The following is a 27,877-nucleotide window of genomic DNA, read 5'->3' as shown; positions in this document are numbered from 1 at the left end:
TACTGCAAGTATTGGCTTGGGGGTTACAAACAAATTTAAGTGAGTAGGTGAATTTGCAAATACAGAGTCTGTGAATAATGAGGCTTGACTGTACCGCTAGAATATACTGATGAAACAGTAGAGCTTTTGCTTATTTCCAAATAGAGACCATGATGACCTTGTTCTCAGCACAATTCTGACTTTGGAGTTCATTCTTTAATTTGTACAAAACTTGTTTTCTGGCAAAGGATCACCTTCACTTTCTTGGAACTCTTCACCTAAGTAACTGTCAGTCACTAGAAGTTGTCTGGTTGTTGGGGGTGGGGTGGTGTATTTTCTCAAAGAAACAGAATTGGTTTGCTGTGATGAGATGCAAAGGCTGGGCGATCTTTCAGAATCCATTGCCAGCTAGGTGAGGTCTCCCACTGCCCCCTCGCAATGTTTATGATTCCAAGGTGACCTCAGCAGAATTACAATTGACTCATATTAGGTCTCTTTGCCCATATGAAGAGGATTTTACGTGACTGTCTTAAAAAGCTATTCTTTTGAGCTAAATCTTGCCCTCTTTGGGTCATGTCTTCACTTACGTTTTATATTGCAAGCTGCTGCTCAGAAATTCATTTTTGTTGTTTTCTTATTGATTCCCATCTTATTGCAAAGAATGGATGCAGAACTCCAAAACACTATGCCACCTTTCACACGAGCCAAAGGCACAGACACACATACATTTTAGATCAGGAGAGGGGGTAAATCAGGACTTTAGAGCGTCGGGGGAGAAGCATGGTAAGATTTCAGATGATAAGAATGATGAGAGGAGGCTCTGGAACTTCTTACTGAGTCTCACTCCAGCGAGTCTGGAGATGGTTCCAGCAGGATTGGAATCTCTGCTCTTTTATATTCTTGCTGTGATCCTAACAAAATTGGGTAACCACACTGAGAACTGGTCCCTCTTCTATGAAATGGGGACCATGACACCAACCTCCAAAAATGCCTGTGAGGAGCAAATGAGATAATGTATGTAAAGTGCTGAGCTCGAAGTCTGGCAGAAAATACTATAAAAATGGAAGTTGGTAGTTGATGCTTTTGTTCTAATTTTCTGGATTCTTAACTAGCCATCTGCCTTGACTTCCGGGTAATGCATATTCATAGAAACAGAAGACTGGAGTTGAAAAATCTGCTCTAGGTCAACTTCCTCATCGTGTGGAGGAGAAAATTGGCTGAGTAGGATTCAATCAGTGCAGCATTACACAGTAATGAGGGCAGAACCAACAGGAGAACCCAGCCCTCTGAAGCCCAGTTGGCAACTACACAGTAAAGCCCTGCGTGCCCAGATTTCCCTTCCAGATCCTTTTTGCACTACTATCAACTTCTCCCACTCTCACTTCTCCACCCCAACAGCCCAGTAACCATTGTTTTGTGGGTTACTATCCTCTTTGGCATGAAGACGGTGCTAACAGCATGAGCCAAGTAGAATGTTTTAGAGCAGGAACCATTGAGCAAATTTCTTCAAGTTTTTTGACTATAAATATAAACAGCTATGAACAGATAATATTCACAGCATATTAATGTAAGACAAAGCAGAAAGGATGAGAGAAGCTGTGGAAGCAATGCTCTTTTTAAAAGGAATCAATTATTTCTGCAGTCTTCTGTAGTAATTTGCAAGATGCTCCCTTGGAAAAGCCCACAGGGAAATGCCGCTGGATAGACAAACCCCAACGCTTATAAGTGATCATGCGACAATGGGACAAGGGAGCTATGCTGGATAAACTGGATGGGGCTGGTTAATCTCCACTAAGCCAGAGTGGAGTACTGAGTGGAGTACAGGCTTAAAGTGGGCTTTTCTAGGAGGCAGAAACCTTTCTATTGGTGTGAAGGTGTGGGGTGGAAAGTGAGACAGGATGGTCCTGGGGGAGCCCTTGCAGGAACTGGGCAGTGCCAAGTAATGATGAATTATGTGGCATTCAAGCAAGAAGAATATCCGATAGGACAGTGACAAGAGCAAGACAAAGCCTGGCATGCACATGAGTCCTAAAGGTGAAGCTGAAGTCAGAGTTGGGAGTGTGTGGTCATATGAGAGAGGGGTCTACTACTGTGGAGTTCAGCTAAGGGAGCTGGGTGCCCCAAATGGCTGCAGAAGCACCAGGGTGAAGCCAGCGTCATAGCCCAGGCTGTGCTCCGCTCTGCTCATCTGAGTAGGGTTACACAAGCAAGTATCATAATTTGGAAGTGTGTGGGCAGGCCTGGTGGATTGGTGGACTCTTACCTATTTCATTACCTAAGAGATAAATCTTTGTTATAAATTACTTATATTTATCCTTGAGCAAATAACAATATTTCTTAGTGGGTACTGGAAGGTCTGTGGGGCAGATCCTCTTATTTCTCCATGGCTATGCCCCACCCATTCTTATTCCTCCCCCATTTTTGTCCTCATTCTACTCACATGCAATTGAACTGATGAGCCAAAAAAGCTCATCTAAGATGTAACTTTATCAGAATATCCTCCCTGCGAAAGATCTGCAACTGCATTTAATCTGCCAAGGTAATAGGTTTAAGTGAAACACAGATGACATATCCAGCCCACTAAGCTATTATATTTGCATTTTATATTGAACATGCCTGTAATATTCTCTTTGGTAGATGGAATTGACATTTCCATATGATGGTAAACGCTAAATTGTGAATAGCTTTCATCAGGGTTTTGCTTCAGCAATTCCATCATTCTATAGCATAGAAAAAGATCACAATGAAAACGCATACGCATCCAACACAATGTGCTCTTTGGGTACAGTCTGTTTAGCCCCTTACTTTGGATTTATGCAACATCTCACTTATCCAGAATCTATTCAACAAATACCTGGCTTATATGGAATTAATTAAAAAGAAAAGCCGTCTAAAAGCCAGAAAAGTTCTTGCTGAAGGGACATCGGTGGAAGTTTAGGGATGTTAGAGTCCCTTAAGCATTTAGTCTCAGTTGGATTCGAGGTCCCCTCCAAGTACCAGGTCTGAATGGCACACTGATGGCCAGGAGCTCTTGGAGGTAACTCGCCATGCAAGGCTCCCTCCCTTGAAGAAAGGATTGTGAAAGCAGGATTTGGGCTCTTAGACCTTTTTTAGCATGGGATATTCATGAAGGCTACATTGGGTGTGTTGGTCCCTGTGAGGAACAGGAAATGGCACCATCGGTCCAATGAAAGTTGGTGCTTTTGGATGTAAAATACTTGTTTCTGGGGACTCCTCTTATTCAGCTGCTACTTCTTTAGAGGATACATGAGAACATCTGAATTGAGAAGTGGAGGACAAAATGCGTCAGGACGTTGTCAGGATATGTTGCCTGTCACATCAACAGAGCTCTAAAATTTAACAGAAGCATCTACAAGGATTCCCCGCCTCAAACCCCCAAGCATGGCTGGAGAGCTGTGGAAAGATCTGCTGGGAGTATTTTTGAGTGGCAGATAAAGGAAGCTTCTAGAAAAGTATTCATCCTGAGGAGAGGGTCAGGTATATAAGCTTGACTCAAGAAGAATGACATGGTAATCAAAGGGGTGGGCAGATTCGGGGCACAGGATGCCATCCACTGTGAAGGTGATCCTTCTCTCCTCCTTCTTCCAGGCCAGAGCCCAGGACACAGGTCTGAGTCCTGGTGACAAGTGAAAAGTTTGAGACCCCCTTTCACACAAAGCTTCTTTGAGAAACAGGACATGGGAGTCAGGAGCACTTTGGGACCAAGGCAACTGAGTGTGGAACAAAAGTCAAGGAAAGAGGTCCTCCTCCAGCAGAGCAGCAATTTCCAGGTGGTGGCAATGACGAAAGGTAGAAATAGGAAGGGGGAACTGTGGGAGATGTCCACCTGAAGTGAACATGGGTGTTCATGGCTATATCAGCCCCCACTTCAGCTGGTTCCCCTTAGTGACTGGCACAGTGACGTGGGATATCACCAGCTTTGGCAGCAGGGAGAAGCTGTCAAAGAGCAATGCCACAGCTTTGGGAATGACAGGAAGCAGTGCTTTTGCATGAACAGCGGCCATGCACCTTCACCACAGCAATGTCAGTGGCAGGATGAGGCATAGTCACTCAAAGATTGATATATGGCTGAGGACTCAGAGATCAGTGGGGGCTAAGAGGACTTATGAGAACACACATGACATTCCTCCCCTCCGGGTCACTTCCCAGAGCATCTTTGGGAGGTTTTGAGTGAGAATGGAGGTCCTACAATTGTAGATGGAGGTCAAAGCCACCCACATCGACATGACCCTTGCTCCACACTGGCATGACCTAGAGAAATTGGTTATCTCAGCAGCGTAAACCTGGAAACCCTGTGAAGGAGGGTCCGAAGCATGACATTGCATGTTGTCAAACTCTACTCTCATGGACATGATAACTGCTTTAGAAGCTTCCTCTCCATTTCCCCTAAAGCTAATAGTTACCACATTGTTCTCTAATTGTTGATTTACTCATCTGTCTCCTCTCATGAGCTGTAAGCTCCTTGAGGAAAGGGACTATATCTTATTCACCTTTAGATTCCTGCTACTCAACACCGTGTCAGGCAAACAGCAGACACTCAACCAATGTTTGTTGGATGAATGGGTAAATACATGAATAAATCAAGAGATGTCACAAATGAGATGGCCATCTGAGATGTGGTTATATAAATAAATGATGATTGTGTCCAAATACGTTGTCTAGAAAGAAGTGGAAGACCCCATTCAGAGCTCTGCAGGGGCTGAGGGAAGTTTAGGGGGCCTCTGCATAGTCCAAAGTGGGCCCCTCCATGGGCTCTTTCAGAACCTTCTGGAACCTCACCAGATTGTAGCCCCTAGTGATGATGTAGGTGTTATGAAACAGGTCCCTGCAACTGTGCGATGAGCAGAGAGGGTGGCAGTCCCACACCCCAACTACTTTAAGGTCTTGATAATTGAAGAAGTGAAAGTGTTGGAAGATAGTCCTGCAAGATGACAAGGACTAGCAGATGAACCGGTGCTGCCTCTGTAGATCTGTAGACTTCAAGAGGTTGGATCCTTGCCTAGTTCCACAATCGGATATGCTTCAGTGGGATATGGGCCTCAGGTAGCTGTGGGGTGACAGACACTGTGTCACCACATGAGGCTATTCCCCTGTCTCCTTCTTCTAGAATGTAAGCCAGAAAGTCCACTCCTCTGTGAGCAGTCTCAGGCTTTCTAGCCAACGTTCCATGGTGACGGTCCTGGTAAGGGTGACACCTTGGCCAAGTGAGCTTCACTGGCTGACAGGGGGTCATTTATCTCTTGATTCTAAGCACCAGAGTTGTAACATTCTAGGAGAGAGCTGATCCACAGTGGTCCATGGAGGTTCCAGAAGTAACGCATCCTAAACACCAGGCCCTGTTGACAGCTTTTGGTGATCACTGGGGTCTGGCTTTGCCTTCATGGCCAGAGGCTTTGAGGGAGAAGACTTGGCCAATGAAGAGCTGCCGAGTCACAGATTTATGGGTCTGTGTTCCCAAGCAGGGCTTCCCCAGCTAGATGTGGAGTTGTGAGCACAGGGCTCAGGACAAGAAGTATGCAGGTACATGGATTGGGAATACAGAATCTGCACTGTCTAGGGCCCTAAGCAGCCACCTGGGCAACTGCCACCCATTGAGCCTTGAGGTGCTGAGGGGTGGAGGGTGGGCAAGCTTTAGGAAGCAGCTTCATTATGCCTCTTATGGTGGGGGGGGGGGGGGTCCTTTCCCAGTTATACAGATTAATTTATACTTACCATTAATTCTACCTTATTTATTCAAGAGAGTGGAAGAGAAAGCCATAGCAACACATTTTCCCTTTAAATGCTTGTACCTTAAAGGAAATCTGTGCAATGTTTAGGTATGGCATCCTTAAAATACACAACAGGGACTGACCCAGTGGTGTAGCGGTTAAGTGCGCATGTTCTGCTTCAGCGGCCCGGGGTTCACCAGTTCGGATCCCGGGTGTGGACATGGCACCACTTGGCAAGCCATGCTGTGGTAGGCGTCCCACATATAAAGTAGAGGAAGATGGGCATGCATATCAGCTCAGGGCCAGGCTTCCTCAGCAAAAAGAGGAGGATTGGCAGCAGTTAGCTCAGGGCTAATCGTCCTCAAAAATAAGCAACAATTTGAGGTATACTTTTCCACTCTTAAAACCTGCGACTGCCTTCAGTTCCTAGATAATTAAGTTTTACACAAACTAGTCATTCTAAAATGGTTCCTTTGTTCTTGACCATTTGAGAAACTGAGAGTTATAGTTGTTTTCATGATATAATATTTAGTGTTTTCAGAATGGAAGGTACATCCCTTTATACCAACTCGAAGTATACGCATATTTGCTTCAAGTTTTCCAGGCACAAATTGTGTGCGTGTGAGCACATGTAAATGTGTGTATTTAACAGGTCTGTGTATATATGTGCATGTGTGTTTATGTGTGTGTGTGGACGCTTATGGATGTACACGGAGTATCAAATGTGTCTGTGTGTATATTTGTATGTGGGGTGTGTCTGTGTGTGTGGGTGTGTGTTGTGAGTTGAAAGAGGCTATAATAAGTGTCTTTACTCCATACTGAGTATGCACTAGAATGAAGTGTCTGCTTTTCTGGACCATCTAAGGTCAAAGATGTTGCATTCCATCCCTATGTTGAAACGAAGTTTTTTTAAAAATTGAAAAGCACATTTTTACTCCGAAAGCCTGAGTAGGATGGTACTTTAAAAATAATATCAGTCATTTAAATTTAAGGCCCTGAAAAAATTCCCATCTATGGTCCAAATTTATTCTCTGGCCCAGAGCCCAAAGCGCTTTCGTCAGATTGAGAATTGCATACAATTTCATTCACTTTAAGCTTTTGCTGCTCAAAATTTTGTTCTTCAGAGACAAGCTAACAAGTGTCAATGGCCATGTTGGCCTCAATAATAGGCCTCCTTTCCTTGAATGATCTATTTTAGTTGCATTATTACCATTTAAAGATGGCCTTGTGCTTACAGACACATTTTCAGTGGATGTATGAAGAATGCTGATAGTTCCTCCACGTGGTTTTGCCTCTACACTTAGCAACTTGTTTGGAGAAAAAGTCCTCAACTTTTCTTTGAAGCCATTTTCCAAAGAGAGGCTATCTAAAGAATTCTCTTCTGTACCTGTTTTTGCTATTACTAAAGAAGAGTTTGTCCAACTATACTAAGATTTCTTTAGGTTTTAAAAGTTAATTAATAAAAATTTTATTGTGGTCTTTTCAGCAATAGTACTGACATATCCTGAGAAAAAGACAACCCACAGGAAAAAGGGCAAAAAACCGGAATAGCACTTTATGAAAAAGAAATCCAAATGGCCAATCAGTGCTCCAATTCATTGGAATTAAGGAAATGCAAATTAAAACTACAATAAGAGACTACCACATCCTCTGACTTGGCAAAAATTAAAGTCTAACAATAACAAGTGTTGATATGGGTGTGACAGAACAATGAAACACTCATACACTGCTGGTGGAGTGTAAAGATGCTACTTTTAAAATGGTAGAGCAGAAAAGATGCATACCCTTTGACCCAGCAAATCCCTTCCTATAACTTAAAGCAGTGGTTCTCAAAGTGTGGTCCCCTCCCTGGCTGGCAGCATCAGTATCATCGGGGAACTTGTTAGAAATGGAAACTCAGATCCCACCCCAGTTCCACTGAATCAGACACTCTGAGGGTGGGGCCCCGTCATCTGAGTGAACGCTCTGAGTGACTGTGATGAGCTCTCAAGTAGGAGAAACACCAGTGGAGAGAAATCTGTGAACACCCGCACAGGATACAGGATACAGGATAAGAATGCCTGCACAGAATAAGAATGTTCACAGCAGCAACCACCGATCCATCAACAGAATGCTTTGAATTCTATTTGTACAACTGAATATTACACTGTAATGAAAATGAATGCGTTCCTTGGATAAATCTTACAGTCATTTCATTGAGAAAAAGAAGCAAGCCAGGTCCTTATTTTTCCTCTCTTTCAATTAAGACAGGTGTACTTTGCCCACAGGTCTATGATCGCATTGATAGCCATTTACCCTTTCATGCATGATAGTCTTTCATCAACAATAATGAACACGAGTACTAACACATAAAAAATGCAGCTACACATCACGATACAATGTACCAAGCATGGTGCTTGTAAACAGTAGGCGCTCAATGAACACTAAGCTGGCATAAGTGGGTCTGTTATACAAAAAAAATTCTGAATCAAAAATATTATTATAAATTGCTATACATTTTAGCTGTCCATTTTTTTGGTATGCATATTTCTTACTTTTTAATTGTGTGAATATACAACATAAAATTTTCTATTTTAACCATTTTTAGGTGTACGGTTCAGTGGCATTAATTATATCCACAATGTTGTTCAACAATCTAATTGTGCAGTTTTAAATCTCATTTCAATGTCTTTGCTAGAATCAGCTTTTACATTTCAAATTGCTTTTTTAAAACTTCCTCTAATAAACCCCTTCCTTACTCCTTTTTGTCTCCTTCCGTCTTTGCCAGGTCCTTGGTCTCATTTATAATCTGAGTCCTGTGTGTTATCTCACGTGCAGGGGACCAGGGATTTCTGTGTCAACAGGACTTTTTTTCCTCCTTCTTCAGTTCAGCTTACAGTTGTCCAGTAGTGGAAGCTGCTACGTTAAACTCTGGAGAGTTAAAACTCAAAAAAACAGTCCGTTCCTACCAGGAAAAATGTAGACTCTTGGTTTCAGGATCCTCTGGGACCCATCATGGGTTATCTAAAGTACCAAAAATTATTAGCCTGATGTCTTAATGGAAGTACTCAGGATATTAATTCATCAGTTGTGTATAATTCCCAAGTTAGTCTCTCCTGCCAAACAGTGAGTAATTAAGCTGTGGATAATGTCATGCTGCCAGCATGATAAAACAATAACGATGGCGGTGATAACAATAGCTAACACTGAGCACTGGGAGGTGCCAAGTGTGGTTCTAAGCCTGCCGTGTGCATTACTTTATTTAGTTGTCATAATAATCCTATGGCATATATACAGTTATCAGCCTATTTTATAGATGAATAAACCAAGGCTCAGAGAGGTAAATTATGTGTCCAAGGTTACAGGATTTAACCCAGGCAGAATGATCCCAGAACCTTGCTCTCCGTCACCACCTGTGACCCCTGTTTAAGAGTAGAACCCAACAGAATGATCTACTTTCACATCCTTTCTGGGGGGCGGGTTATTCCAGGTGAACATATAGAGGAATAGGTTAGGAACAAGAATAAACACACACACACACACACACACACACACACACATCTTTATTTATTTGGGGGTCAGTGAGGAGGGGGTAGCGAGCTGGGAGAATTAGCCTGTTAATAAGCTGCTACTAGTAAGTGCTAAAAGAAGGACATTTAGAAGAAAATAGCATGACAGTTTAGTTGGGAGGAGATTATTTTTAGCTACGAGACAGGAAGGAGTTGAGTACACAATGTAGAGCCATCAAAAAGTTTTTCAGCACAAAAGAGATATAATGAAAGCTGTGCTTTTAGGAAAATAAAACTGCCATCAGTGACTATTATGGCCTGGAAGGGGAAAAGATTCAAGGTGGAAAGGCCACTTTTGAGATGTCTATAGGAACCTAGAGAGCAAGTAGTGAGGGCTGGAGCTAGGGCAGTGACCGTGGGCACAGAGAGGCTGGGGGAGACGGTGGAGGGAAGAGAGAGAAAGAGATATGAAGGGTCAAGTTGACTATAAGATTCCAACCTGCGTGACTGACAGAATGGGGTCTCATTAGGAGAGACAGGAAAGCCGGGAAGAGAAGAGAGTGTGGGAGGGAAGTGCAGGCACAGAATCTGAAGCTCTGGCAAGAAGCACTGGGACACTGTTGAGGAATTTAAGTTGGAGAGGGAAGTTAGAGCTGGGGACCCAGAACTTCTGCAGAGCAGGGAGAGTCAAAATTATGAAAATGGAAGAGAATGTAAGAGGAGAGAATGCGAAGTCAAATCAAGAGTGACAAAGACGGAATCATCTGGAGGAACATTTATATTTAGAGGCAATAAGAAGAGAAGTCAGAAAAGATCAGATCAGAAAGACAGGAAGAGAGTTGGGAGCAGCCCAGCCTAGAAGCCAAGGGAGGAGAAAAGTTGGAGAGTGAGGGGGTGGCAGACAAGATAAAAGGTCATAGAAGGTGAGACCCAAGATGAGGCACTGGGTTTGGCAATACAGAGCTTGGAGGAAGCTCCATTTCAGTGGCAGGGGGAAGGAGGATGAGTGCCTAGTGAGAAAGGAGAGGACGCAGCAAGTGTAGAAACCTCTCTCAGAAAGTCTGATGAGGACACGTGAGGACAGCTGAAAAGGGGAGAAGGATCAGGGGAAAGCTTAGTTTAGGATAAAGAAGCCAATGTTCATAGACTGAGGGGAAGAATCCAGTGGAGCAGAGAGAAAGAAAATGCATAAGACAGAGAGGGATAACTAAGGTAACCAAAACAGGCAAGCGGAAAGCAAGTGGGAGTCAAAGAGAGGGAAGACGTTGTTGAGGAGAGGAGCTTCCCTTGTCCAATCCTCAAAGGAAGGAAGAGGGGATGAAGAAAGCTGTGGATGTGGAGAGGGGGAGTGCTTAGGGAGCGAATGTGGGAGGGCCATGCAGAAAACAGCAAGAATGCGGGCTGCAGAAAGCAGAATGGGGTTGCAATAAACACAGTGAAAAATGTGACATGGAATCAACAGGAGACGGAAAACGAAGCAGACTGAGGGATGGTGAGGGCCACCTGATGTTGGATGACACACACATATGGTGGATCATTTGGCTTAGTTCTATGACTTTTTCTAAACTGTACGGATAGGCAGGGAGCAGATACATAGAAGCAGCAGAGGGTGGAATTCATTCTGGTTTGGGAGTTAGAATATAAGTCCAACAGAGGGAGAAGGGGTCATGGTCGCTAAAGAGCTGGGTAGGAAGGCAAGAGGACTAAGTGGAAGACTTTGCTTGGTCTGATGGCCTTGGAGATGTCCTGCTCAGCTCTCCCGTTAAGATAACCTGCTCTGGAAGCATAGCCGATTCACGACCTCCAGCTGTCTTTGCACCTTTAGATTCACTCAGTATTCTTTCCAGGCCAGACTGCTCCCAGGTTGCTCCAGTGGTGACTGAACTTGGTGGGGTTATGAAAACCGGGCCACCCAGCTTCATGTAGGATGCCTCTAACAGGCAGTTTTCTCAGGGACTCCTTACTGGTTTGGTTGAGATTGTTCTCTGACATGGGTGCAGTCTGAGCTCTTTCTACCCGATCCTTCCTTCCCTCTCTCCTTTCACAGGCAGCTTGAAGACTCTCCCTGCCTTTCTCCCTCTCACTTCATGCTTCCCAGGCATTTCCCCCAATACATTTCTTGCATGTCTAATTCTATTTTGGGTTCTGCTTTTTTGGAAGTCCCAAACTGACTCACTTGGACTTGCTATCATTAGTGGAGGGCCTAGGGACTAGAAGATGGAGGCATGGAGGTGACTACAAAGAAATGAAGGCTGAAGTTCATGTAATTCTTTTTTTGAAGTAATTATAGACTCACAGAGTTGCAAAAATAGTACAGAGATTCCCCTATGCCCTTTACCTACTTCCTCCAACGGTAACATCTTATACAATTAAAACCAAGAAATTGACATTGATATAATGTTAACAAGTTCATATGATTTTGTGTAATCAGTTTCTCATTATGTTTCTGTCCACCTCATAGACATATTGATCTCACCTTCATTGCAAAAGCCACTTAAATAACAGTTCCCTTCCAAGTCAGCAAGTTTTGTAAGACGCATAAACGAAGCCACAGGTGGAGGAACAAACAAGAAATGACAAATGTCCACTGAAGAGAGAGCTCTCCATCCATCCATCCAGCCAGCCATCCAGCCATCTATGTTTACTAAGCTTTTCCTAAGTGTCAGGAACTATATGCTGAGTCTATTTCATTAGGATATTGACATCGAAAGGGTAGCAGCAGCTACCAGACCTCTGTTTGGACTCAGATGCAGTGAGCAACCAGGATATATAGTTGTTCTAAGGGCAAAGGATATCCAGATCTGTCCTGTGATCATTTCCACATAGGCAGTAATTCAACCAGTAGCCACCTTATGCTCAACGGCCAGGAACATGCCTTTTTATGAGTCATTGTAAAGCGCCAAGTGTACTGACATATACTTCATAAATGCTAAATAATAACAAGTCAGTGAACCTAGAAGTATTGGATTCAGTATTCGAGACATTAAATCCAAGTTATGTTTCTCTAGAAGCAAGGCAAACAAATAAATCAACCCCAAATCAAATAAAGCCCACATCCATCCTCTGCCAGCAGTGGTGTTGTCTAGAACGCTCTTTCTCAGGGACTGGTTCTCTCATGAAGGGGCACTTGTTAGTACTTTACCTGACAGATCACACACAATGCCTCGCCTGTGATTTGGGAGGAGAGTTTTAAATGTGACCCATAGCAGACAACAGCAACACTATGTTCTTAAAGCTCCAATTCCCTTTATTTGATGCCAGAAAATAACACCTGCTGAAGCTCTGATGAAGAGCAACAGTCACCCCACTAAGCAATTAGACTGATCCTGATGGGGAGTCTCTGTAGGCAGTACTGGGAGACCCTGTTTGTATTTCAAAGCCTGGATTCAGTTTTCCTTTAAGACATAAGTCTCTTTAGGGGGGCCTGTGATTCCTTGATGGTTTTGGCACACAACCTAGAAAGCCTGAAATGTCACATATTCTGGATTGGCAACTGAATCGGACTACAGCATAGCCTGAATGTTTTTCTGATTCACAGTCCAGAGCTCTGAGCATGGTCTGGTGCTGTCTGATTTGGGATCTCCGGGCACAGCCCCTTCTCTCTAGGAGTCTGCCATCTTGGTTCCACATACAAACGTACTTTACCTTCATCCACATCCCCTTAGTCATTTCATAGTGATGACATCCTTGGGAGCAGAGCCTAACCCTCCATAGCAAAAGACTGACAGCAAAGCCTATTGCAAATGAGGAGGTGATGACTATGACGTCTCTGGGAGTGACGCCGACTGACAGGATCATGTTTTGAATAGAGTCTAGAGGAGAGTCAATCCTTCAGTGGTCATTTCCAAAAGGATTTTACTCTCGTTCAATTGCAGGCAAGGGGAGGAGAGCCAAGGATCCCACATAAGACACCTAGATCTGGCCAAAGAAGTGTTGAGTGGAGGACTGAGCCAGAGGGGAAGGTCAGGAGCCAAGAAACAAAAGATAAATCAGCCACCAGATGCCAACCTTGTTAATTCTTCTACGAACACAAGCGATTCCAGCCAGGTTCTGCCTGGCCCAGACCTGGCTTATTACATCTCCCAGAATTGAATGTACATGTGAACAGAATGATACTTTCAATTGTTAGGGCAATGGTTCTCAAATGTTACGATGCATCCAATACACCTGAGGAGTTTGTGAAAAAGGTAGATTTTCTGCTCTTCAGTCTCAGAGATTCTGACCTGGTAGATCTGGGGTGGGGCTTGGGGAAGGTACACTTCCAGCAAGTGCTCCAGCGATGGAAGGAGATGGATTGCCCGTCATACTTTGAAGTCATTGCTTTAAATTAATGTTTTTCAATCTTCATGAGGGTGTGCTATTAAAGAGTTTAGGGAAATACCTTCCAAATAATCCAGTCCAAATCTCTCATTTTGCAGATGAAGAAATTGAGGGGTTAAGTAAGGTCATTCAGGTCACTTGAGGTCTCAAGTGACTTAGATCAAGGTCACTCAGCTAGTTATGAGCAGGAAGTTAGGACTAGAAGCTAGGTCTCGTCATAACGACTTTTGTATTCACTGCACTCTTTGGTTTGGTGAATCTCCTCTCCTCAGGTCTTGTTGGACATACACACACATAAGTAGAAACTAGAACATGTCTGTATTATTTTAGGCATTGTTATATTCATTGAAACAATTGGTGAGAGCTTCAGTGTTGCCAAAGGAAACGTTAGAAAAAATGAGGTTCAGAAAGAAGCAGGACTTACCCTATAAAATGATGGTGAAGAAATTGATAGAAGGGCCTCAAAATTGTCCTCCGATCAACCACAATGTCTGGGTTCCCCAAATCAGTGCCTAGGATAAAGCAAAAAGTAAGCAGTTGCAAGAAATTGTATGTATTCTTCATGCTGCATTAAAAAAGTAAGTGCTTCCCACAGCTGTGGAATCAAATTCAATTTAAGTGTCATAATTATGCTCATCATCTTTAGGTTAATTCCTCACTTTCCTGTGTGTGGCCACGGTCAGTTTAAGCTGAAGAGGTCTGTGTCTCAGCAAACTCCAGAGGTGTTTTGACAAGGGCCACTGGAAGATTAGCTCATAGTTGTGAGAGGACCTCTCTGAGATGGGCTTCAAGGCTCTGAGAACTTCCGACTCACTTGTTTTTTTGTTTTTCTCTTTATGTAAGAAAGTGAAAACTGAGTAGCCCCTCATTTCAAATGAATAAGAAATCAAAGAAGCCAAGAATAGTGACTAGACCTTCTCCATTTAAGAGGTTGCTTCATTAATTGATTGATTGCTGATTGATGCATTCATTCAAGAAATATTTATGAAGACCTCTATATGCAAGATAGTTCTTCTGCTCAGTAACATATTAAGTTTTACCCAACGGGAAACTAAGTGGCTAGAAGGAGGACTAATACCCATCACAAGTCACTCTAGTCATTTAGAAAGACCCTAGCCTCATAATTTTATGTGTTGTAGAGGCAAGAGTACTCAACTGAGAGTCAGGAGGGCTGGTTCAAATTCCAGGTGGCTGTGGACTATAGCAGAGTCTCTCAACTTCAACACTATTGAGATTTTGGGCCGAATAATTGTTTGTCATGGGAGCGGGTGGCACTATACTGTGCCTTATAGAATGTTTAGCAGCATCCCTGGCCTCTACCTACCAGATGCCACTAACATCTCCTCACCCATGTGGCAACCAAAACATGTCTCCAGACATTGCCATTGACAAAGGTCTCCTGGGTGGGTGGTGGGGGGGTGTGTGGCAAAACTGTCCCTGGTTGAGAATCATTGGATTATAGTAATAACTCCTATTTTTAAGCACCTACTAGGGCACTGTGTTGGGACTTTGTACAGATCACCACATTCAGTCTTCACACCAGCTTTCCAAAGTAAGCAGTACTATTCCCATTTTACACATGGTGAAATTGAGGTCCACACATGTTGAGGACACCACTCAATATCACACAACTGGTAAGTGTTGGAGGAGATCTGCATTTAGGATTATTCAACCTCAAGGCTCATGTTGATTGTTTCCCACTTTTTTCTTTTGCTATCATATATTTTAAACATTCAGAAAAGTACAGAGAATAATCTAATAAACATCTATGTTCTTAGCAACTCAATTTAACAAATGTTAATTGATACTTTTGTCATTTTGCTTTATAGCTATTTCTTTGGCAATAAAATGTTACAAATACAGATGGATCTCCCTTTTAGACTTTTTCATTCCTGTTCTTCTCACTTTCTATCCCCAGATAACCATTCTACTGAAGCTGGTTCCCTCCCTGGGAAAGGTTTTACATGGATGTGAGTATGTTTACCAACAATATATAGCACTCAAAAAATGCACAGAAAGGGTACAAATTCTTCTGTAAATTGCGTTCTTGATTTACGTTTTTGAATTTTTTTGTATGACTATAGTTTTATTTCTTTTACTTTAATTACTATAATTATTAATTATTGTAATAAACAGACCACAATGTATTCAGCCGTTCTGGTGGATATTTACTTTTTCTCCCACTTTTCACTATCACAAGTCTCACTGCTGGGAACCAGGTGCTGAGAGTGTGTCTGTGCACACGTCGGGGGGAGCGTTTCTCTAGGACACACAGCTAGAAGTGGGATTGCTGGGTTGAGGACGTGCATATCTTCAATTTTATTAAATATTGCCAAATTGCTCTCCAAAATGATTGTACTAAATTACACTCCCTCCAACAGATTATAAGAGTTTTTATTTCTTTACATCCTTGCCAACGCTCGGTATTTTCAAACTTTTTGTTTGTCAGTCTGATTGGAGTGAAATAGCATATAATTATTGTTTCAAAATCCTGTGTTCTTAACCACTACTCTTACTGTCTACAATTCTGGAAGCCTCAGTTATGTAAAATGGAGAGAATACCTTAGCCTATTTCTTGGAGTAGTAATAAATTCTCCTGGTGTAGCGTGAATGTATTTTGTAAATATCAAGTGACACTTTTGTACAACGCTGGTGGTGGGAGAGAATATTTGTACAGTTTCGATGGCAGGCAATCTGACAAAATCTATCAAAATTTCAAATGCACATACATTTTCTTTTAATTTAAAAAATAATCTCAAAATTACAGAAAAACTGCAAAAATAGTGAAAAGAATTCCCATGACACAGGTTGTCCAAATGTTAACGTTTTATCAGATTTGCATTACAATTCTCAATCTCTCTCCTTCTCTCTTCTCTCTTTCTTTCCATATATATCTATGTATATGTATAGCTATATGCATCTATATGTATGGGCACACACATATATAATTTTCCCAATGAATTTTCCTCTAAAAATTTTCTAAAAGCAAAGACATTCTATTATTTAACCACAAGAAAGTTGTCAAAATCAGGAAATTAACATCAACATACTATTATTATCTAATCTTCATAGCTTATTTAAATTATATCCACTCTCCTACTAATGTCCATTGTAAAAGAAAATATTTTTATGCTCGTCTATGATCCAATCTAAAATCAATTGTCGTACTTAGTTGTGATATCTTATTTTCCTTTAACATGGAGTAATTCTTCAGTCTTTTTTGTCTTTATGGATATTTTTGAAGAGTACTGGTCACTTATTTTGTAGAATATCCTCCATTTTTCATTTTTCTGATGTTTCCTCATGATTAGATACAGCAGGTGCATTTTTGGCAAAAAGCCACAGGAGTGATGTTGTGTCATTCTCAGTGCATCGTATAAGTACTCACTTGATGTCAGTTTGCTCTGTTACTGGTGATGTTATTTTGGTCATTTGGTTATGGTGGTATCTGTCAGGTTACTATTTTTCCCTTTGTAATTAATAAGTATCTTTGGGGGACATGTTTTGTGACTATGGAAGTATTCTATTTATATCGGATGAATTCATGGATTTAGTAGTTTGTATTGTGTTGCTATCATTATTTTGATGACCAAATTGTTTCATACTGGTCCGTAGACTCCCCTTCAAGCTGACTTGTGTGTTCTCTTGTCAAGTTCCCATTATTCTTTGAGCATTTCTTTCCTTTCTGGCACCATAAGACGTCCCAGGTTCATCTCGTGACTTCCTACCTCCTGTCTTGGAACTGACCACTTTCCAAAATGATTTACCTGTCTCCTTTCAGTGGAGAATGGTACTTAGAAAACAAGGTCTGGTACTCAGTGTGTTCTTTATTACTGGTGCAGCTAACTTTTAACCTAGTGATTTCTCTTTCAGAAATCCATGCAACAGATATGCCCTACATTTGTTAAAAGATTTATGAACAAAATTATTAATTGCAGCATTATCTAGAATAGCAAAAGATTACACATAACCTAAAAGCCCATCAATAAGAGACTGGTTAAATAAGTTATTTAAATCCATATAATGGGATACTATACACCCATAAAAGCTTGAGGAATTATTTCCAAAATATATCATTACTTTAAAAAAATCAAAATATAGAACTATGTATCTGGTTTGTTATCATTTATGTACCAAAAGGGGAAAATAGACACACATATACATATATATGTATATGGTCTTGCTGATAAATGCATCAAATATCTCTGGAAAAATGCAGAAGAAACCAAAAAACATTGTTTATGGGGAGGAGAACTGGGGCGCTTGGGGAACGGAGGGAAGAAGGCTTGTATTATAAACTCTCCTATACTGTTTAGACTTGGAATCATATGAAGCATTAAAAACTAAAGTACTATCAAGCATAAAATAAAGTATCATTTTAACATAAAGTATTCATTACTAACTCAAATATCAGAAATCTGATTTTTGGGACAATAGGCTAGCTAAAAGCATAACTGCAATTTTATCACTATCCTTTATATAAATATAAATAGCCTTATGATCCTTTTATGATTTAACTTCTCCATCTGTAATATGGGTATAGCAATATCATTAACCTATAAGCTAGAGGAAATGAAATTGAAGCACGAAATTGAAGGAATGAAAACACAATATGCCAGCTGCTGTGACTGTTAATAATGACACATTTTCACATTTGTGTGAATTTAATAAATATTTGTGAATGAAAGAATGGATGGATGGATGGATGGAAGGATAAAGATATGAGAGCAGGAAGGTGGAACAAGAATTATGTTTAACCACTTGAGTTTCAGAAAAAGAACGTTTTTTTCTTCTTTAGTGAGGAAGATTGTCCCTGAGCTAACATCCATGCCAATCTTCTCCATTTTTTATGTGGGATGCTGCCACAGCATGAATGGATGAGCAGTGTGTAGGTCCATGCCTGTGATCCAAACCCGTGAACACTGGGCTGCCAAAGCAAAGTGTGTGAACCCAACCAGTACACCACTGGGCTGGCCCCCAGAAAAAGAACTTTTAAAAGCACAGGAATACATTGAAGGAGCAGTCCCAAGAGAGACAGAGCATCTTTAATGCATTCTTGCTATTCAGTCATTCACGTCAGAACTGTGATGCTCCAGGCAGGCAACACAGCCCAGCAGTTACGACCATGGGCTTTGGAGTCAGGAAATTTGTGTTCATATTCTGACTCTGCCATGCTAACTGTGTGACCTGGGGCAAGTTATTTAACCTCTTTGTGCCTCAGTTTCCTCTCCTGTAAAATGGGACTTCTGGGGTTATTGTGACGATTACATAAGTTACTGCACGTAAAGCACCTAGAACTGTGCTGACACATGGTAATCACTCAACAAATATAAGCTATACTTTGTTTTACTTTACTTTCATTTTTATTTTATTATGGTAAGAACATTTAACATGAGATGAACTCTCTTAGCACATTTTTAAGGGCACAACATAGTATTGTTAACTATAGGCACCGTGTTGTTCAGCAGATCTCTAGAATTTATTCATTGGGCATAACTGAAACTTTATACTCATTGATTTGCAATTTCTCATTTCCTCCTCTTTCTAGGCCCTGGCAACTACCATTCTACTCTCTGCCCCTATGAATTTGACTATTAGAGATACTTCATATAATTAGAATCTTGCAGTATTGTCCTTCTGTGACTGGCTTATTTCACTTATTTCACTTAGGATAATGTCCTCCAGGTTTATCCATGTTGTCATACATTGCAGGATTTCCTCTTTTTTTTGAGGCTGAATAGTATTCCATTGTATGTATATACCATTTTTCTTTATCCATTTAGCCACTGATGGACATTTGGGTTGTTTCCACATCTTGGCTATTGGCGAATAATGCTACAAAGAACATGAGAGGGCTAATATCTTTCTGAGATCCCGATTTCAATTCTTTTGGATAAATACCCAGAAGCGGGGTTGCTGGATCACATGGTAGTTCTCCTTTTAATTTTTTGAGGAACATCTATACTGTCTTCCATAGAGGCTGCACCATTTTGCATTCCCACCAAAAGTGCACAAGGGTTCCAATTTCTCCACATCTTTGCCAAAACTTGTTGTCAAACTATAATTCTTGTCATCATCAAATTTTAGAGCTAGAAGTGTCCTCAGAGATGATCTACTCCATGTCTCTTAATTCTAGATGATGAAAGAGATGAAAATGGGCCTTGAGGAGACAAAGTGTTTGCCCAAGGTGGTGTAGTCAACCAGAGCAGATTCAATACTAGAACATTGGTGGTGGGATTGTTAGCTGTGGTAGGTTGTAACTGACCACTTATTCTCTGTAGCTCCTCTCATCAAGAGGACAAGTCTATTTTCCCAATCCTTGAATGTAGTGGTAGTGAGGTTGTATGAGATCTGAGCCTTGGCCTCAAGAGGTCCTGCATCTTCTGTGCTTGCTCTCTTGGATGCTGCTGCTGTGTGAAAAGGCTTGCGCTGGGCTGTGAGAGGATGACAGACTGCATGGAGTGGAGACGAGAAGTCCCAGGGGAGGCCCTCCTAGAGCAATCAGTAGGCTAACTGCCAGACTTATGAGTGAGACCAACCCCCCACCCCCTCACCCGATCATCCAGCTCCAGCCAAGCCTCCAGCAGACCACAGAAACCAACATCATTGGTCCAGACTGGAAGAGCCATTCTAGCTGTCCAGCCAGCCCATGGAATCATGAGCTGAGTAATAAATGCCTGATGTGTTAAGCCACTAAGTTTTGAGTGGTGTTTTATACAGCAAAAACTGATAATGAACCCAGTGATGGAATCTCTTCAAAGAGACCACATTTAGAATTCATCTCTGGGATGTCTGGTGTGACCAGCTCTCCATCTAGATTGATTCTCTCTTCCCCCTACTCAATGTGTTGCCTGATTCATGTCCCTCTGCTTCCAGGAACACCTCCTGCTTCTGCCTGGGACCCTATCAGGGGAGGGAAATATCCACGTCCTCCAGAGTCACAGACCATACTTCTGCAGCAACAGCAAGACAGATTAACACAGGGCCCAAGGAGCTGCTGGCTGCAAAGCCCTCCTGTCCCAGCTCTTACTTCACAGCCTCTAGACTGCTATTCTGGCTCTGCAAATGCACTGTTGTTAAATTCTTCCTGTAGGAATAAAAGGGGGGCTTAGCTGTCACTGGCTAGGAAGTGCTGGGCAGCAGAGGGGAACAGCCTATAAAAATGGGAGCCAGAGAGTGATTTTCCTGAGTCACATACTCCCAAGTTTTCACTCACCATCCTCCATTTCTTACTCATTTCCCTTAAATGGGGCTTTTATTAATAGTTTTTTGCCTCCTGTCCCCTTGAGGTGTCCATTTTCATTTCCAGAAATAAATCAGGGTTTCTTGGTGCCCATTAAATTTCATGCTTGTATCCTCCACCCATTCCTCTTCCCTCCATGTTTAAGCATCTTTTATTTTTCTCCTTTACAACTTTGCTCTTAACTACCCTCATGTAGATCATTCTAGAAATACTAGGCTCCTGATTAAAGTCTCAAGATTCTCCAAATCAGAATCTTAGGAAGTTCTGGCACTTCTTTATTACTAGGAGGACAAGTATACATGGCAAAGGAAGAACCTGGCTTTGGAGAGAAGGGTGGAATCAGTAGGGGACTGGGAAATTGAGAGTGGAGAAGAGGCTAAGGGGAGAAAGTGAGTTGGGGTCGGCTTGGCTTCCATTTCCTTCAGGCCAGGCCTAGTTCCCTCCCTTCTAGCTTGATGTTCACACAGCTTTCAGATTCCCATCATCCTTGAACCACACAAAGGTTTTCTGTGAATGGCAAGTTCTCCACAGGACTCTTGGAATAAACTGAGGTGCTTTGACCATGTAGGTTGGAGGAAAACACTTTTAGCCACTCCCATCAGCCTGTGGGGTATTTGGTACTTTTGAGAGGTACTTCAGAGGAGGGATGAGGAAATCTCTGTGTTGTCACCCTGGAAACTCTGGTCCATGACCTCATCAGCCCTTCTGGAATTTCCCTGGTCAGTTTTCTGTCCCAAATGGAGATCATGCACTTTAATTGAAGTTTCTGGGCATTTGCGTAAAAACCCTTGTACTGATTTGTAGCATTTTGACTGGCAGCAGAAGAAGGTAGTTCAGGTTCTACCCTTTGTGGGAGTTGATTATTTGCTGGCCAAAGCTCAAACAGCCCTGAAGGGAAAAGCAAAGTTCCCAAGGATGGTAATAAAAATGTAAACAGCCTCTGGGCGTGAGTGTCACATGAGCTACTTCATCATCCAGCAGGAAGTTCCCAAACCTGACCACTTTCTCAGTTGCTACCAGAGGATGGAGGAACGCCCGGCAATGGAGCAGTCAATTTTGAAAACAAACTGCTTTCTCTTTACAGCAAAGGGACTGAAGTTTTTCAAGATAAAGATCTAGCTGCTTTCCGATTTATCAAAATGTGACAGGGCGGCGATGACGAATGCAAATGTAACCTTTAGGTGCTCTGAGCAAAGACAACACTCACAGCTGAACTTGAGCGCCTGTTGCCAGCCTGTGTGCCCAGTAGGCAGGTCAGGCTGGTTCTTTTCTGAATTCCAGTGTTTTTATGACTCTATCATCACAAAATCAGCATTTTTTGGGGAGGGTATGTAACCACCAAACATTTTAAGAATGACTATACTTTTCCCCTTCTGGAGCAAACTGACCTGCAAGATAATGTCTACACTTTCCCCTTTGAGATTCAAGAAATACATGAACAGCTACTAGATGCCAAGCATCATGAGAGGTGTTATTACCTCGAATTTTCACAAAGCTTCTATGAAGGAGGAATTTCATCAATCTATCCCCATTTTACAGACACAAAGGCACACTCGAAGAACTTAAGGGCTTGGCCATAATTACTCGGTTATTGAGAGGCAGAAAAGAGATTGAAACCCCAGTGCCTTGACTCCAATCCCAGTATACTTCCAGGATATCTCTGCAGTTGGGTGCATGGTAAAGAAAAAGCAAAAACATAATTTGTGGCTTGGTTTTTTTTTGTGAGAGCCTTAGGAGCATGGTGTAGTTAAGAGGGAAAAAATAACTATGGCAGAGAAGTTCGACTGGGAATAGGGCAAAGGGAAGAAGTGGGTTTTGATCCATTTTCGATTGACTCAAGCAAACAATTTAGTTAATTACCCTCTCTCCCTTCAGTTTCTTGTGGAATACCCATTCCTTTTGTGACGCTATCCCCTCTTGACTGTCGTTGGGGAGTGTCGTCTTGGGTCCAAGGGCATAGGGTCATGGGGAGTCATCTTGCTTAATCAGGAAACACATGGTTTCTTCATGATCACCCCAGACTGCAAAGGGGCAGCTAGGTGTCAGTGGGGAGAATAATTCTGACCAGGTTTAGGAGAAGCAGAATTTGGGCATACAGAGTAGACTTCGTGATGACTAATCAGGATCAGATCCATATTTATCTAGGATCCCAGCCTCGAAAATGGGACATTCACTAAAATATGGAGCTTTCTCCTACAAAGTTGATTATCCTAGATGACATCAAATGGCAGCTTCATTATAACAGGATGCTTTTCCCTCCTGTGCCCTGCCATTTGCCATGACACCTCCGCATTCGGCATCCCTTCTGCCTGCCAAAGGTCTCCATCAGCAGGCTTGGTCCAGCCTGGGGTGGCCTTGAGGGGCAGCTGGGCTAGACTCTTAGGAACGGACTCGATTCACCCCCACAGACTGATTCACCTCCACAGATTCTAAAGGCTCAGCATTGCTGTTTCCCTTCATCTTTAAGGTGATAAGCAAACTTTCATTAAGAGAATTTTTTTCCCATTTTATTTTTTCCAGAGTTTTACTTTTAAGTATAGGAGAAGTAATGAAGAACCACAAGGAAGGGTATTTATTTTCAGTTCATGAAGTCCCCTCATCACCATCTCTGTGTGTACCTGTTGATACAAGGAACTGTGATATTAGCTCTATTATTGACCTCTGTTACCATACTTGGAAGATTTCGGAAGATTTGGTTTTCTAGATAGCTCCATCTCCATATGTCTATGGTGATCACTGGGAAGACAAGAAGAAAGACAAGGAAGAAGGATGTGGATAAATTTTTTTCCACAATAAATGACATTGAAATCTGTCATTTTTCCTAGACTTGCATTTTTGACGAAGTCTGGTGGTGTGAGTTAAACTTGGCCTACAATTGGCTTTGTTTAAGCGCAATCATTCGCTTGCAGAGGAAATTCCATATATGGCAAGGTTTTGGGGGAGATGTTTAAGAATGTGTCCATTATTTCCCTAACTCTCCGTCAGTGTGGAGAACAGCGCTGAGCACAAGTGCCGAGCATAGGGCAGGGGAGGAAGAAGGGGGCGTGGTTGCCCAGTTACCCAACCAGCATCATGTCGGATTCCAGGCTCTCCTCCCCATGCCCGACCCACAGGAGACTGACATGTAGACAAACGCATTCCCAGCCAGCGGCACAGAGTCTGACGCAGGGTATGGCTCTGAATGGCTTTGGCATCTGTTTTGTCTTGCCTCATGCCCACATACTGGGGCTGCTTGTTTTCATCCAATAGCAATTAGCACCATGGTAAATGCCTTGTGCCCCACGCTAATTCAGAAGAATAAGCATGTCACACTCTGCCAAGAATTACAGCTAATCACTGAGGTCTCCGGGCACACCTGCCCTTTCATTAGGCTTTTGTTTTAAAATGACGGGTTGGTGCAACCCGAAACATTGCATTGTGCCCTTGGTTTGGGATAACCATGGAGACCCAGGGGAGGCCTGGAGCACGGCCTGGTTGCCAGCCCTGAAGACACGCTTCCTACAAATGAGGAAAGAGAGCAGCAGGAAATCCAGGCAGCTACTTACCATAGGGCAACTGCAAACACGGTGGGCCCAGGGAATGCTCCACATTGTGTAGAAGTACGGCTTTGAGCAGTGCCCAGCATTGGAGACTGTTCAGAAACCACCGCGGACACAACGTATGGGAATGAAGACCTGGCCTGACTCCACTTTTGGGGTGAAAAGTGCTTTAGTTTTTGTTTTCTTTACCCTCATCTTCTAACCTGGCACTTTTCCTTATTCTAAGAATGTATCCTTTGTCCTAACTTGGTATTTATCTTTAATTTATTTAGTATTTTTTAAAAGTCAGGCTTCTGAAGGTATAATTTACATTAAGGAAAATTCACCCTTTTAAAGTGTACGGTCCTATAGTTTTGACTCATGTAAACAGTCATGTAACCATTACCACAATTGAGATATACCACCACCCCTAAAAAAAATTCCTTCTTGCTCTTTCTTGTCAATCTCCCTTTCTGGCCCTCAGACAGGCAACTATTGATTTTATTTTTGTCCCGATTATTCTGCTTTTTCCAGAATGCCATATAAATGGGATAATCCAGTAGGCAGTTTTTTGTTAGTGGCTTCTTTCCCTTAGCACATGCTTTTGAGATGCATTCGCGTTGTCTTGTGGATCAGTAGTTTGTTCCTTTTCATTGTTAAGTGGTATTCCACGGATGAACCACAGTTTCTTCTCTAGCATTTGCACATTTTGTTTTTTTCTGCTTTTTGGCTATTATGAACAATGCTGCTGTGAACATTCCTGTGCAAGACTTTGTGTGGATGCATGTTTTTATTTCTCTTAGGTAGATACCTAGGAGTGGAACTGCTTGGTCCTCGGTCATGTATTTAACTTTATAAGAAACCACCCAAGTATTTTCCAGAGTGGCTGCACCATTTTGCATCCCCATCAGCAGTGTATGCCAGCTACAGTTGCTCCCTGTTCTTGCCAACACTTGATATTAGTCATCCTAATAAGCATCTACAAGTATCTCATTGTGATTTTAAATTACAATTTCCTAATGACTAATGATGCTGAGATTCTTTTCATGTTACAATTATTTAAAAAAAATCACTTCGAATCCACTCTGCCCAAATTCTTGTTGAAGCAAGTTCTCGTGCAACTTATGTTAGTAGAGATTTGTCAAATCCTTCCCAAGTGCCTAAAAAACATGCACCCCAGGAAAGGCAAAACATAGCAAGCGCCAGCAACGTGCAGAAGAACAGCAAGTGCTCTTAGTTAACTTTTGCGGTCTTACATCTCCCACAGCACCCAGCTCAGGGTCAAGCACATGGCAGGTGCTTCAATAAATATTCCACGATTGACTGCAAGATGGTGGCTCATGTTGCAAGAGGACATGACTAGGCCGAGTGCATATGTGGTAGATGTTAAAACCACAAGGGGTGACTGGCCACTTATTAAGAGGTTCTTCTGCCCTGTGGAGGGCATTAATGCTCTATAGAGATCAGAGGCCCTCCATCAGGATGCTCACTAGAATCAGGTGGGGAGTTTAAAAAAAGACGAAGCATAAGACGAGACACAGAATTCCCTTGAAGCTAATGAGGTCAAAGCTTCAGGACCACTCACTTGCATGGTGGAAAGTATTGGGAGTTATAGAGTGTTCTGGGTGGGGAGGCAAGAAGCAAGGTTGCAATCAAGATGCTTGAAGAGATGTTGGAAGGAAGAGACCTGAATCCTGGAAATTTGTATGATTTCTGTCCTCATTTTAAAGAAATATTAAGCATGGGATTTTGGTGGTGGTGGTGGTGATTTAGTGTTCTTCTTTTGAAGTTCTCATGAAACCTTATCTGTTACTCTGGGCTTCACCCGAGAGGCTGTGATTTAATGTTTGGCGTGGGCGTTTTTTAGAGGTCAGCATTGAGTCGAACGTGCTGCAGGGTTGAGCCATGTGGTTACACAGTGTCCACTAACGACCAAGTCTAGGCTACAAGACCCAAGGAAATATCCTGGGCACATGAGTGCTCCCATCATTCTAAGGAGCAACCATTTCGACCACATGGGCCCTTCTTGTTTCCCTCTAACCCAATCTTCTTGCTTTCAGTCTTGCCCTGTTTCATTGTCTCCCATATGCCATCTTCTTATGCCGCCTCCCTGGGCGGGTCATGCCCCTGCTCACTCCTCCTTGGCCGCTTTTCCTGGCCCACTGGCTAAAGCCCACACTGCTCTGGAGGGGCAGCGAGGCACTGTCAAGAGCATGGGGGATGCCTGGGTCTACACTGCAGCCCCGCTTTCAAGTCAAGGAGAACTGAATCAGAATCCCACTTCTGCCACTGACCAGCTTTGTGACTTTGCACCTTGGTCTTGCCATCTGTAAAATAGGAATGACAATAGGAACAGCCACATAGCTTTTGAATAGGGGTGAAATGAGAAGATTGTAAAGCACCTGATATAGTCTAGTGTGCCATAAGTGCTGCATAAAGGGTGGGATTCCATCCCCGCTGATGCGGACCTGCGTATCTTCTGGTCCACCCGCCCGGTGCCTCCCCAACTCCACTCACTGCCTCCCTCGTCTGACAACACATTTACGCCTCTCATAGTCCACATCCCTCCTGGGGCATTTCCTCACCTCCCGCTTCTCTTTCTAGTTAGACACTGAGTTCTCACAGGGAGAAATGAGGTCTGGTGCTTCCTCCTAGTCTCTACAGTGGCAGTTCCAAGACAACAATATCACCATTCACAACAATAATAATAGCTAATGTTTACTGGATGCTTACCATCTGCCTGGCACTGGTAGGTCATTTATATGCATTATCTCATTTAATCCTCATAATAAACCCAGACTGGGTACTATTATTGCCTGTTTTACAGAAAAGCAACTTGAACCTCAGGCTGAGTAATAGGCCAAGGTCACACAGCCCATAGGATAACATTCATCCCTGATGGAGTTTTCATCAATCAAAGGCAAAAATGAGAAAAAAGAAGGAGTACCGGCTATTTAAAGAAATGGCTTTTATCCTGAGATTATAGCCTCCCTGTTTTGTTTTGTTTTGTTTTGTTGGTGTTAAATGTTTTTTTCATCAATGGCATGATAGTGATAGCAGATTGTAGTAGATGTTTTTAAATGACTTTATACCGCAAAATAAAATATTGAGTCTCCTATGTTTGTCTCTCCCAACTGTTTTGGTGAAACATTACTGGCCTGTGAAGAAGTCTGAGACCCGTTACTTTAGAGAATAGCTATGTATAAAAAAATTTGCAAATATATTTGTTAAATCAATGAATATGACACTGTCTTACAGTGCAAACTTTGCCAATGGAAGGAAGGAAAAGTCCTTCAGCTTCTAATTTCATTCCTTTCACCCATAGTTATTGAGCACCTAATCTGTGCTAAGCACCGTGCTGGAGTCGGAGGAAGGAAGTAAAACAAATAAAACATAATTCTTGCCCTCAATGAGCTGAACGCCATTTCCAAGTTAGTTTGGGAAAAGTAAAAAGAAACACGTCTTCTAAAAATATCAATACTATCACTATATTGCCAAACTATTCAATGGATATTTAGTATTCTTTTGACCTCCAGGGGAAGAAATCCCCCTGATAGCGAGCACACAATGTCCCTGCTCCCTATCAGTCCATCAGCCCCC

General features: G+C 42.4%; 1 protein-coding gene across 1 annotated transcript in view; it reads right to left on the bottom strand.

Annotated features, from left to right (window-relative positions):
• The window catches only part of ZFHX3 (zinc finger homeobox 3), a 1,295,343-nt gene that overhangs the window by 386,089 nt on the left and 881,377 nt on the right, over positions 1-27,877 (bottom strand). Inside the window, exon 12 of the mRNA XM_023637235.2 lies at positions 13,941-14,028. The gene's annotated coding sequence lies outside the window, so the exon portion shown is untranslated. The remainder of the gene's footprint in view (positions 1-13,940; positions 14,029-27,877) is intronic.

This window comes from Equus caballus, chromosome 3, assembly GCF_041296265.1.
Source record: "Equus caballus isolate H_3958 breed thoroughbred chromosome 3, TB-T2T, whole genome shotgun sequence".
NCBI lineage: Eukaryota > Metazoa > Chordata > Mammalia > Perissodactyla > Equidae > Equus > Equus caballus.
The sequence above is the reverse complement of the archived record's forward strand: the minus strand, read 5'-3'. Positions and strand labels throughout refer to the sequence as shown.